The 11,626-nt window shown below is 46.2% G+C and overlaps 1 non-coding gene across 1 annotated transcript; it reads left to right on the top strand.

Annotated features, from left to right (window-relative positions):
• Window positions 1–9,731: 9,731 nt before the first annotated feature.
• TRNASTOP-UCA (transfer RNA opal suppressor (anticodon UCA)) lies at window positions 9,732–9,802 on the top strand. Its single transcript has one exon. It is a non-coding gene; the product is annotated as a tRNA-Sec (tRNA).
• The last annotated feature ends 1,824 nt before the right edge of the window (window positions 9,803–11,626 follow it).

The following is an 11,626-nucleotide window of genomic DNA, read 5'->3' on the forward strand; positions in this document are numbered from 1 at the left end:
GCTAGTCGGAGCTACCAGCCACAGTCTGAGTGTTAAGTCCTGTCTCCAGACACAGAGGGGGACCCTGTGCGCCACCCCCTCGACTTTTCAGAGACACAGACTGAAAGCCTCCTTTGAACAAGACTGGGCCCGGGCGTGTGCAGGGGATCCGTTGGACCCTGCCTAGCAACGCTCACAATCATCCACTGTGAGTTTCGTCCTGGGCCCAAACTCTTTGCCCATCCGCCTGGAGAGAGACTACAGCAGAGGAAATGGAGCCGGCCTGGGCAAAAGTGAGGCCTAACAGAGCTCTTTGCTGGATCTTGACAGAAAAGGACGCCTCTGAAGCCCTCCAGCACGGACTGGGGCCCAAGTGCGTGATCTTAGGCAACCAGGCTGGACAGCCTGAGACAGAGGAAGCGCCAGCCCTGGAGTGGGCTGTTTGTGAATAAACTGTTCTTAGTTGTTGACACTGAGGCAAGGTCTCCTCTGTGCCCTCTGGCCAGGATCTGGCCCAGGGCCCTTGGAGAATGTTTGGGGGAGGGGTGCAGTGCAGGGAGGTTTGGGGGTGTGGCATGATGGCCTCACTCTGGGGGGGAGGGGAGAGGGAGAAGTTCTGGGCAGCTAAGGCACTGTCCTGGGTCCCTTACCCAAGCAGGAAAGGGCAGGGAGCAGTTAAAGAGCAGAGCTAGACACTCCTGTCCAGTGAGAGTCCAAGGCATAAGGGATTGTCTCCTGTAACCCACCCTCAGCTGTTCTTCCTAGCAACCAGCCTCAATGGCGACCAAGTGTCCCATCATTCCAAGGCAGACCACCTCCCACATCAGTGGCCTGCCCCACACCAACAAGCCAACCACTCCCACAGTCTGCTTCATATCATATTCACACCTTTGACATGATAATAGATTTCCTGGGTGGACAAGCCGTTAACGCACCCACTGGTAACCGATAGATTGGTTGAGCTCATCCAGAGGCGCCTTAGAAGAAAGCACATAGTAGGTGCTCACTGTTAGTACAAGAACAGTGTGCTGGGCGCTTATGTAGATTAGCATAAAACCCAAACCAAACCCTTTGCTGTGGAGTTGATTCCAACTCATAACGACCTTATGAGACAGAGTAGAAATGCCCTCATAGGGTTTCCAAGGAGTGGCTGGTGGATTCAAACTGCTGACCTTTTGGTTAGCAGCCAAGTGCTTAACCACTCCACCACCAGGGCAGATTGGCATAGGAGTTGGCAAACTGCCACCCTTGGGCCAAATCTTGTGATTGTATGGCCTGTGAGCCAAGACTGGTTATCTGGACCTTTACAGAAAAAGTTCGCTGACCTAGACTGGCACATTAAGAATGTATGATTATCCCATTTTATGGATGAAGAAACTGAGGCACAGAAAGGTTAAGTTTCTTGCCCAAGGTGACACAGCCAGGAAGTTGCAGAGCTGGGATTTGAACCCAGGCAGTCTGACTCAAGAGCCTATGTACTTTATCACTCCATCATTTTGTATCCAATCAGTATCTGTGCCTTTTAAAGGTAAGGCTGATGTCTGTTTGGGTGGAAAGAGGGGGAGGCACAACACCCAGTCCCTTGGGGAGAAGGAAGTCCTTCATTCATGAGTGGGGGAAAGGCCTGCATATCAGGACTTCTCCCTGAAGAGAGATGGCTGCTAGTGGAGGCAGGAGTCTTGGCAAAAGAGCAGGGGCTGTGGGGACCTTGTCTGGACCCAGGGGGCTTCTGGTTCACCCAGACCCCAGGCCTGTGGCCAGAAGCTCCACTGGACCTCCTGGGGCAAGGCACTGTCAGCAGGCCTGCCAGCCCGCAGGGAGGAGAACACCACGACCCCAGGCTGAGGAGTGGGTTCAGAAGCAGGGTTAATGGAGCATCAGGTTATGGAAGGCATGAGCCTGACTCCTGTCCATGCTGGGCTTGAGTGGCCGCAGCTGGTGCCGACAGGGAACTTGTAGTGGATGTCTGCCTGGGACCATTGCCCAGAGAGGAGCTTCCTCCTCCTCCCCACGGCAGCAGGGTGGGGACTGTGCCCACAGATTCATGGAATTGCTCAGCTTTAGCATGACGTCCTTCATAGGCAGGAACACTTCCGGCAGGGGCTGAGTTGCTGCTAGGCTTGTCAAAGGTGAGGCCAAAAGCATTTGGAGCAGAAGGCAACATGTGTGCCCATGCATGTACCCCATGTCTCCAGCCGTTTCCATTCTGCCTGGCCCTCAACCTCAGGGCTGCGCTCCTGCTACATGCCAAACTCTGCCCTCTCTCTTACTCCACATCCTTCCAGACCAGATATAAATGTCACTGTCTCGTAAAGTCTTCTCCGACCCCTTCCCTTGCCTCCAGAAAGCTGGAGTTCCCTCATTGTAGAATTATTTAACCCTGATGTAATTTTTTATCCATTTGTCTATCTGTCTCTGTCACTAGACTGTGTGCTTTCTGAAGGCAGGAATTGTGTCTTATTTCTTTGTCTCCACATTGGGACAGCATCGAGTACAATGTTGGCATTTAGGAAAAGTTTGTTGAGCTTGCAGCAGCAGCAACAACAATAATAATGGCTAATATTTATTAGGCACTTATTCTTTTGCCAGGGATTCTGCTAAGCTCTTGACACATACCAGCCCATTTAATCCTCACAGCTCAGGTACATTTTATTATTATTATTATCATTATTATTGTGCTGAAAATATATACACCAAAACATTCACCAATACAACTTCCACATTTACAATTCCATGACATTGATTACATTTTTCATGTTGGGCCGCCATTATTGCTATCCTTTTCCAAAATAGTCTACTACTATTAACATAAACTCAATGCCCCCCAGACAAAAACTCCCCTTTCCCCGCTCCTTCCCACTCCTGGTAACCATTAATAATCTTTGATTTCTATATATTTGTTTATCTCGTATAAGTGAGATCATAGTGTATTTGTCCTTTTGCGACTGACTTATTTTCCTCAGTGTAACGTCTTGAAGGTTCATCAGAGCTTCATTTCTCTTTATGTCTTTGTAATATTCCATTGTATGTATCTGCCACATTTTGTTGATCAATTCATCTGTTGATGGACGTTTCCATTGTTTCCAACTTTTGGCTATTGTGCTGCAACGAACTTTGGTATACAGGTTTGTGTTCTTGCCTCCATTTCTTCTGGGTGTATACCTAACAGCTCAGATCCTCTTGCAGTTAAGGAAACTGAGGCACGGTTGGAGCCGCCAGAGCTTGGGTGCTTAACCGCTGTGCAAACTGCTTTTCATATGGAAGCACAGCTGAAGGAGCCTTTTCCCCAGATGCCAAGCCTATCTGCCCCTAAGGGAGGAAAGGTCCTCCTTGCCTTCAGGCCCAGCTTACTCAGCCAGAGGGCCTTTTTGCACCAAGACAGAGGCGAGGGGCCAGGAAGTCACCCTCCTAGGAGTTGTTAATGGGGGCAGTGGTGGTTCAGTGGTTCAGAATTCTCACCTTCCGTGCGGTAGACCCAGGCTTGATTCCCAGCCAATGTGCCTCCTGCACATCCACCACCCATTTCTCAGTGGAGGCTTACATGTTGCTATGATACTGAACAGGTTTCAGCAGAGCTTCCAGACTAAGATGTTCTCTAGACAAACAGAACCAGTGAGATTATATAGAGAAAGAGAGAGGCTTGCTTCAAGGGATTGGCTCATACAGCTGTGGGGCTGGAAAGTCCAAAATCCATACATCAGGCAACAGGCTGGAGAGTTTTGCTGGCTCACAGGATTGTGTGGTGCTGGCAAGTCCAGAATCTGCAGGTCAGACGGCAGGCTGGAGACTTCTGCAGGCTTGTGTCCCAAGATCCTTAGGTCAGGTGACAGGAAGAGTACAGAATAGGATGGACTAGGAAGAAAGGCCTGGAGATCCACTTCCAAAAACCAGCTAATGAACTCTATGGATCACAGTGATCCGATCTGCAACTGATCATGGAGATGACGTAGGACGGGGCAGCGTTTCATTCCGTAGTGCCTGGGGTCGCCATGAGTCAGAGGGCTGACTCTATGGCAGCTAACAATGACGACAACATCAACAGAAGCTGTTGGGCAGGGAACAGAACCTGCAGAGCCAAGGTGGAGAGAATAATTTTCCTCCGAGACTCCTTTGGCAAACAGCCAGACCCCTTCCTTTGCCCCAGAAAGTTGGAGCATTAAATAACATTGACTGCGTCTTGAGTATTGTGCTATTTTAAAGAACTGTCTATATGGGATCAAATTAACAACAGCAACTCAAAAGGTTACATAAGAAGCTTAGGGGGGCATAAGTTTATGTTCATAAGAAAAGAACAATTTGGAAAAGGAGGGTGAGAATGGTTGCACGGCTCGAAGAATGTAATCACTGTCACTGAATTGTACATGTAGAAACTGTCGAATTGCTGTATGTTCTGCTGTGTATATTTTCAGCAACAACAAAAATAATAAATTTTTTTTTAAAGAAATACGTGAAATTAATTTTAGTGTTTTCTATTTAGCCCAAGGGAGCCCTGGTGACACAGCGGTTAAGTGATACAGCTGTTAACCAAAAGGTCGGCAGTTCAAATCCACCAGCCACTCCTTGGAAACCCTATGGGGCAGTTCTACCCTGTCCTCTAGGTTTGCTGTGGGTCACAGTTGACTAGACAGCAAGAGGTTTAGTTTGGTTTTTTTAATTTAACCCAATGTCCAAAATATTATTGTTTCAACATGTAATCAATATAAAAATTATTACAATAACAATTCTATAAAAATCAGTAAAATAAAGATATTTTACAGGAAAACAGCACTGACTCACAGAGTGAGAAAAGGATTCCATTTTCCTTGTACAAAGAGAAAGTCACAGTTCAGTGCTCATAGGTCTTTAACACTCTTCACACTTATTAATCTCCTTTCTAACAAAGAGAAAGCTGTCTCTGAGCTGGTAGCTCACTCGCTCTCTAGCCGGAATTTAACAGCATCATTTTGTTTACAATGTATTTGTTTTCTCAGTTAACTTCTGTTTACTGTAAACGATACAGATGTCTCCTTTCGTCACTTTTCCAACAAATATTTACTCATTCAGCCAATGTTTATTGGCACAAATTGTTTGAGCTTGTCTGCTAACTGAAAGGCTGGAGGTTTGAATCCACCCAGCGATTCCTTAGAAGTAAGGAATGGAGATCTGCTTCTGTAAAGATCACAGCCAAGAAAACCCAGTGAGCTCAGTTCTACTCTGTAAGACACAAGGTCGCCATGAGGCAGAATCGACTCGAAGGCAACGGGTATTAGCTTCCTATGGCTGCTATAACAAATTACCATAAACTTTGTGGCTTACAACAATAGAAATTTATTCTCTTACGGTTCTGGAAGACAGACATCTGAAATGAGTCTTACAGGGCTAAAATCAAGGTGTCCGCAAGACACACTTCCTCCGGAGTTTCTAGGGGAAAATCCTTGACTTTTCCAGTTTCCAGAGCTGGATCGCTTGTATTCTTGGCTTGTGACCATTTCCTCCACCTTCAAAGCCAGCAGCATACCATCTTGCTTTAGTCATCACACTGCCTTCTTCTTCTGCCTCTGTCTCCTTCTTATAACGACGCTTGTAATTACATTTTGGGCCTATGCAGAGAATCCAAGATAATCTCCCACCTCAAGATCCTTAGCACACTCTTCACATCTTCAGTCGCTTTTCGTGCCATATGATGTGACAGCTCCAGGGATTAGTACGTGGACGTTTCGGGGACCATTATTCAGCCTCCCACACGCACCTACTATGTGCCAGGCACTGTTCTAGGGGCTGGGGATACATCTGTGGGTCAAGCAGACAAGCAGACAAAACTCTCTGCCCTTATGGGAGGGAGTTACATGCTGCTGAGGGGAAAAAACGAACAAAAAACAATCACTATAAGAAATAAGTAAATTACCTAGCATGTCAGAAGGTGATACCAAAACCAGATGCCCTGAGTCAATCCCTACTCAAAGCAATCCTATAGGACAAAGTAGAACTACCCCATAGGGTTTCCAAGGCTATAATCTTTACAGAAGCAGACTGCCACATCTTTCTTCCATTGGTGGGTTCAAACCACCAACCTTTCGGTTAGCAGCCAAGCGCTTAACCACTGCACCACAGGGCTCTTCTGACTCTCCCTAGGACTTTGAAAGAGTCTTTATTTTTTAGAAGTAAAAGTAATATAAGACTGTTGTTATTAGGTGCCATCGAGTTGATTTTCGGCTCACAGCAACCCCGGTGACAGAGTAGAACTGCCCCATAGGGTTTCCAAGGCTGTAATCTTCACAGAAGCAGACTGCCACATCTTTCTCCCAGAGTGGCTGTGTTCAAACTGCCGACCTTTTGGTTAGCAGCCAAAGGCTTAACCATTATGCCACCAGGGCTCCTTTCCATAAAGATTACAGCCAAGAAAACCCTATGGAGCTCAGTTCTGCTCTGTAACACGAGGTCACCATGAGTCAGAATCGACACGAGGACAATGGGTAAGACAGACTGGTGGCTGCCAGGGGCTGGTGGTGGTGGGAGAGTGAGGGAGAAATGGAGAGTGAGTGCTTAATGATTTCCTTGGAGTGCCGAAAAGGTTTTGGAATCAGATAGAGGTGAGGGTTGCACAACATTGGGAATTCGCTAATGGACAGCAGACTTTAAAATGGCTAATTTTATATGAATTTTACCTCAATTTTAAAAGTGATTGTATTTAAATATAAAAAGTGAATTAAGAAACATAATAAGTGAAACTATAATGAAAGCCACAATGCACTTATCGTAGAAGTCAGGATAACAGCAACTTCTGAGGGAGGGCGTGGCGTGCGTGATCTGGGCTCACGGAGCACTTAAAGAGCTGACCGGGGATGATGTATTTCTGTATTTCTTATCTTTAGCAGGGGTGCAGGCATGGGTGTTTACTTTACTTTTTTAAAAAACAAAAACAAAAAAAAACTACACGTACGTGTTTTATCCACTCTCTGCAGTGAATGATTTTGCACAATTTTTTAAAACTCAGAACTCCACTGCCGTCGAGTCGATTCGGACTCATAGCGACCCTACAGGACAGAGTAGAACTGCTCCATAGGGTTTCCAAGGCTGTAATCTTTACGGAAGCAGACTGCCACATCTTTCTCCCACGGAGCGGCTGGTGGGTTCAAACTGCTGACCTTTCGGTTGGCAGCCATGTGCGTAACCACTGTGCCACCAGGGCTCCTAAAACTCAGAAAAGAAAGAAAAAACAAGTGAGAGGTAACATAGCTGTTGCATAGATGTTAATACCCTAAAAGGACATTGTGTTCAAGGGAAGCCCTCCAGGTGCAGACATCTGTCTGCCTCTGTCCCCTCTTCCACTAGACAGCCCCGAGAAACGGCCCCCAGGCATTCCCCGGGGGTGGGCGCACTGGGAACACCCCCAACAGGTCATACTCTGGTCCACACTGCCACTTTCCAGCAAGCTAAGGAACCATTCCAGATTCTTATCTTCCCAGGCAGAGCCAGCCCAGGGTGGAGGAGGGGCCTGGATCAGCAGGATTCCTGCTCTAATTGCAGCCGAAGACTGAAGGAGCCTCATTGTGCCCAGCTGGAAGTCGGGAGGAGTCTCAGGAGGAGGTGAAACAAGTAATTGTTAAAATGCTCCTTCACCCTCCTCCAAGAATGCTCCTGGAGACAGCTTCCCAGCCGGCCGCATCTACTCATATCTTTGGGCAGGCCTGCAGGTGCACAGCTCTGTTTGTTGAAAGACTGCATGTACTCAGGAATCTGACAGTTGTCTTTTGTGCTTTTTTAATAATATTATTCCTGAATTCAACAGTAATAAATATTGTGTTAGGAATTTTACTTTCAAGTGACAGAAACCTAACTCAAATTGGATTAAAAAAGAAAAAGAAGAGAAATATATTGGCTCACAGAACTGGAAAGTCCATGAATATCTAGCTTCAGGTATAGCTGGATCCAGGGACTCAAATGATGAGATCAGAACTCCCATTTCTCATCTCTCATCTTTCCTCTGCATTGGCTCCAGCCTCGGGCATACTCTCCCTACATGGTATCAAGATGGATGCTAGAAATGCTAGTTATGTGTCTTATCTCTCAGCACCCCCAAAAGAAAGAGGGCTTCTCTCTTACAACTGCGTCAGAAAACCAAATTATCTAATGTGTTTGTACTGGACATACTTGGGTCACGTGCCTTTTCCTGGACCAATTACTATGGCCAAAGGGATGAGACACCGTGATTGGCCAGGCCTGAACATGTGCTTATTCCTCAGTTGGGGGAGCAGTCTTCCCCCAAAAGTCACATTAAAAGAAATTGAGAGGAGTGGTTTCCCAAGGACCACCAGGGTGTTGCTATCTCTAGAAGGAAGAATGTATGCTGGTTTAGCAAAAATAAGATACTTGCTACCCATTATAGAAAATTTTAAAATTTCAGAAAAACACAAAGAAGAAAATAAAGACCAGTCACTATTCCACCATGACACACTTCCTTGATATGTCATCTGGGTTATCATTTCATATACAGAGGAATTCAATCAAGCTCAGAGAATTTCTCAACTGAACAACATAAAAATCATTCAAGTAAGGACATGAGAAGGGAGTTTTGGCAAGAATGAGGCTGGCTATTCATGGTTAACCACCAACCTCCTACAGCCCCCAGGTCCCCGGGCCAAACCCCAGGTCCCCACCAACCTTAGAACAAATTTCTGTCTCCTTGAATACCACCCCCCATCTGACAATCATCCCTTTGTTCATCCATCTATCCATTCCAATATCCATCCATCCATCCATCCTCCCATTCCCATATCCATCCATCCATCCATCCATTCCCATATCCATCTATCCATCCATCCATCCCTTCATCCTCCTACCCACTCATCCAATAAATACCTTCTAAGCCCTGAAGTCAGATTACTTGGTTCAAATCCAGGTCCCAACATTTATTAGCTCTGTGTCCTTGGGTGAATTACTTAACTAAGCTGTGTCTCAGTTTCCTCATCTGTAAAGGTCGGCTTAATAGCGGTATCTCCTGCAAAGATTATTTGGAGGATAAATGAGATAAGGTAGAGTGCTTGACTGAAGGCCTGGGTCATAGAACATACTGAATAGTTTTCCTGCATTGGGCTTTTATTGTTGTTTTTATAACATTAGGTATTCATGATGTATCAGACATTAGCCAGGCCACCTACAGGTAGCTGAATAGACTAAGGTTGGGCAAGCACTGACAACTACAAATTTTCTCTCTTTGCTGCACTAGGGCCAGGTTCTGGCTTAAAAGGACTTTTGAGACCACAAGGAAATGTCCTCTTGAACTTACTGATAAAAAAGCTGCTGTATCAGTAATAATAATAATAATGACAACTAAGTCTTTATAACTCCTAAGATCTTCAAGGCAGCTGTTATCTGTACTGGCATTGGCTGCTATTGACTTTAACTTCCTGGCTTGAGGCTTGGGCACCTGGGACATCAGCAAACTGGACCACTGGGGAGCCCTCATTTTAACACACATCTGAGGAGTGGGGCAGAAAAATGTCACCACCTGTCATATCTTCAACAGTTTATGGAAGCTGATTGGCTTACAGAATCCTTGGGAGCCAAGGTAGTGACCTCAATACTTCTTTCCACTGGGCTGGAGATGTTGGGAAAGATAAGAGGTTTTGGGAGGTCACTAGATGGTTATCCATGTGGAAAATTAGATATGGATTTGCAGGTCATGGCTCAAGATCTTGGAACAGTGTTCCAGACCCAGGCTGGTGATAGATGCAGTTTATGAAATAAGTAGAGCTTATGGTTGCCCTGATGAAGCATTGTTGGTTCAGTGGTAGAATTCTCGCCTTCAGTGTGGGAGGCCTGGGTTCTATTCCCAGCCAATGCACCTTACGCCCAGCCACTGTTAGTGGAGGCTTGCATGTTGCTATGATGCTAAACAGGTTTCAGCAGAGCTTCCAGACTAAGATGAGCAAGAAAGAAAGGCTTGGCGATCTACTTCTGAAAGTCAGCCACTGAAAACCCTATGGATCACAAAGATCGTACATGGGTTCCCCATGAATTGGGGGCTGACTCGATGGCAGCTAACAATAACATTTTGGGGGAAGAAGGGTCTCATTGTCTTTGATATGAGTGATCTGTAAAAGCCACATAGGGTGCGATGGTGGTAGTGGGTGCCAGAGGCCATCTTCCCTCCATATGGAAAGAAGTGGTCTGAGATGAAAGGCAAGCAGATCAGGGAAATGGTGAGAGGGATGAAGTCCAGATGACTGACTGAATGCCTGGGTCGATCCATGCCTAAAGCTAAATGCAGCTACACCTTTCATTTAAGGGAGTCAAAATACCCTCAGCTCCCCTCTGCCTAAACCAGTGTGAGCTGGGGTATCTACCACAACTGATGAAGCATTAATGTAGATGAAAACAGAATAGCAGGGACCAAAGTCCTCAGTGGATGTGAAGAAGGGACCTGGATGACAGTGGGTGCTGTGGACAAGGATGAAGGTAGATGGAATGTCAGGTGCCAAGAGGATCAAAGGCAAAGGGCTGTAATCAATGGAATGGGCCTCCCACTTGGAAGACAAGAATTCTACCATTGAACCACCCCTTCCCCTCTCCCCCAGCCTGTTGTTGTTAGTTGTCTTCCAGCTGATACCAAACTCATGGATGTCAAACTCATCTAGGGATTATGATTGGTTCTGCTTGGCTCACACATGCAGCTCTGAACCAATCACTGTTATTCTAATTGGCCATGTCTGTGTCACATCCCCCTCCCTGATAGGGGTGAGTTCCACTCAAATCACATGGATCCCCAAAGAATGGCGGCTGAGCGATAGCTCATCGTGAGCTAATTGAATTTGAACTGTGAATGTCCCATTCAAATCGGGAGAACTCACACCTCCTTGACTTCCTCAACTGCAATAACTTTCATCTCCATTTCTCTGTAGCCACCAGTCCCAAGGCCACACCTTGGATGTGAGCATACCTCCCATCCCTCCATCCCTTCTACACTTGTACTCCGTCCACCCCTGCTTTTTGACCCAATCCAAATCTCCAGACCCCCTCAACTTTCCCTAGACTCTCATCAGCCCTCTTCTTTTTCTCTTTTTCATCCTAGACCCCAGACCCCACACTCTCACCATCTCATCCTTACCTTTCCACTCTCACAACCATGGATCAGCACAGATAGGATCTTCTCTTATGTTAGTGGCCTCTCCAGCCAGGCTTGGGACCCTCATGTAATTGTGCCAGATGACTCCGTTACACAATGATGTTAATGGAGGTGATTTAGCAGGATGCTTCTCAGATTTGATGTGCATAGATTCAAGGAGTAATCATATTGCAAACGCAGATTCTACTTGTTAGGTCTGGAATGAGGTGTGGCGTTCTTACCAGCTCTCAGGTGAGGCCAGAGCTCCTGATCTTCAGTGCACGCTTTGAGCAGCGAGGGTTTGGCAAGCCTTTACCTCTGTGTTCCCCAAGATAAGACTGACCTTGAACCACTGAAACTATTGCCTTGAGATGGTCTTTAAACTTTAAACCAAAAATATCCCCCGAAGTCTTAAAACCAAATATTAGTTTAGCTTAACTAGTAGAAAAGGTCTGCCTTGATCATTGTGCTCTTTTAGGAACTATATGGGATCAGACTGATGATAGCAACTCGAAAGATTAGATAAGAACCTTAGGGGGCAGTGAGCTAATGTTAATGGGGGAG

This window comes from Trichechus manatus, unplaced genomic scaffold, assembly GCF_000243295.1.
Source record: "Trichechus manatus latirostris isolate Lorelei unplaced genomic scaffold, TriManLat1.0 scaffold00024, whole genome shotgun sequence".
Lineage (NCBI taxonomy): Eukaryota > Metazoa > Chordata > Mammalia > Sirenia > Trichechidae > Trichechus > Trichechus manatus.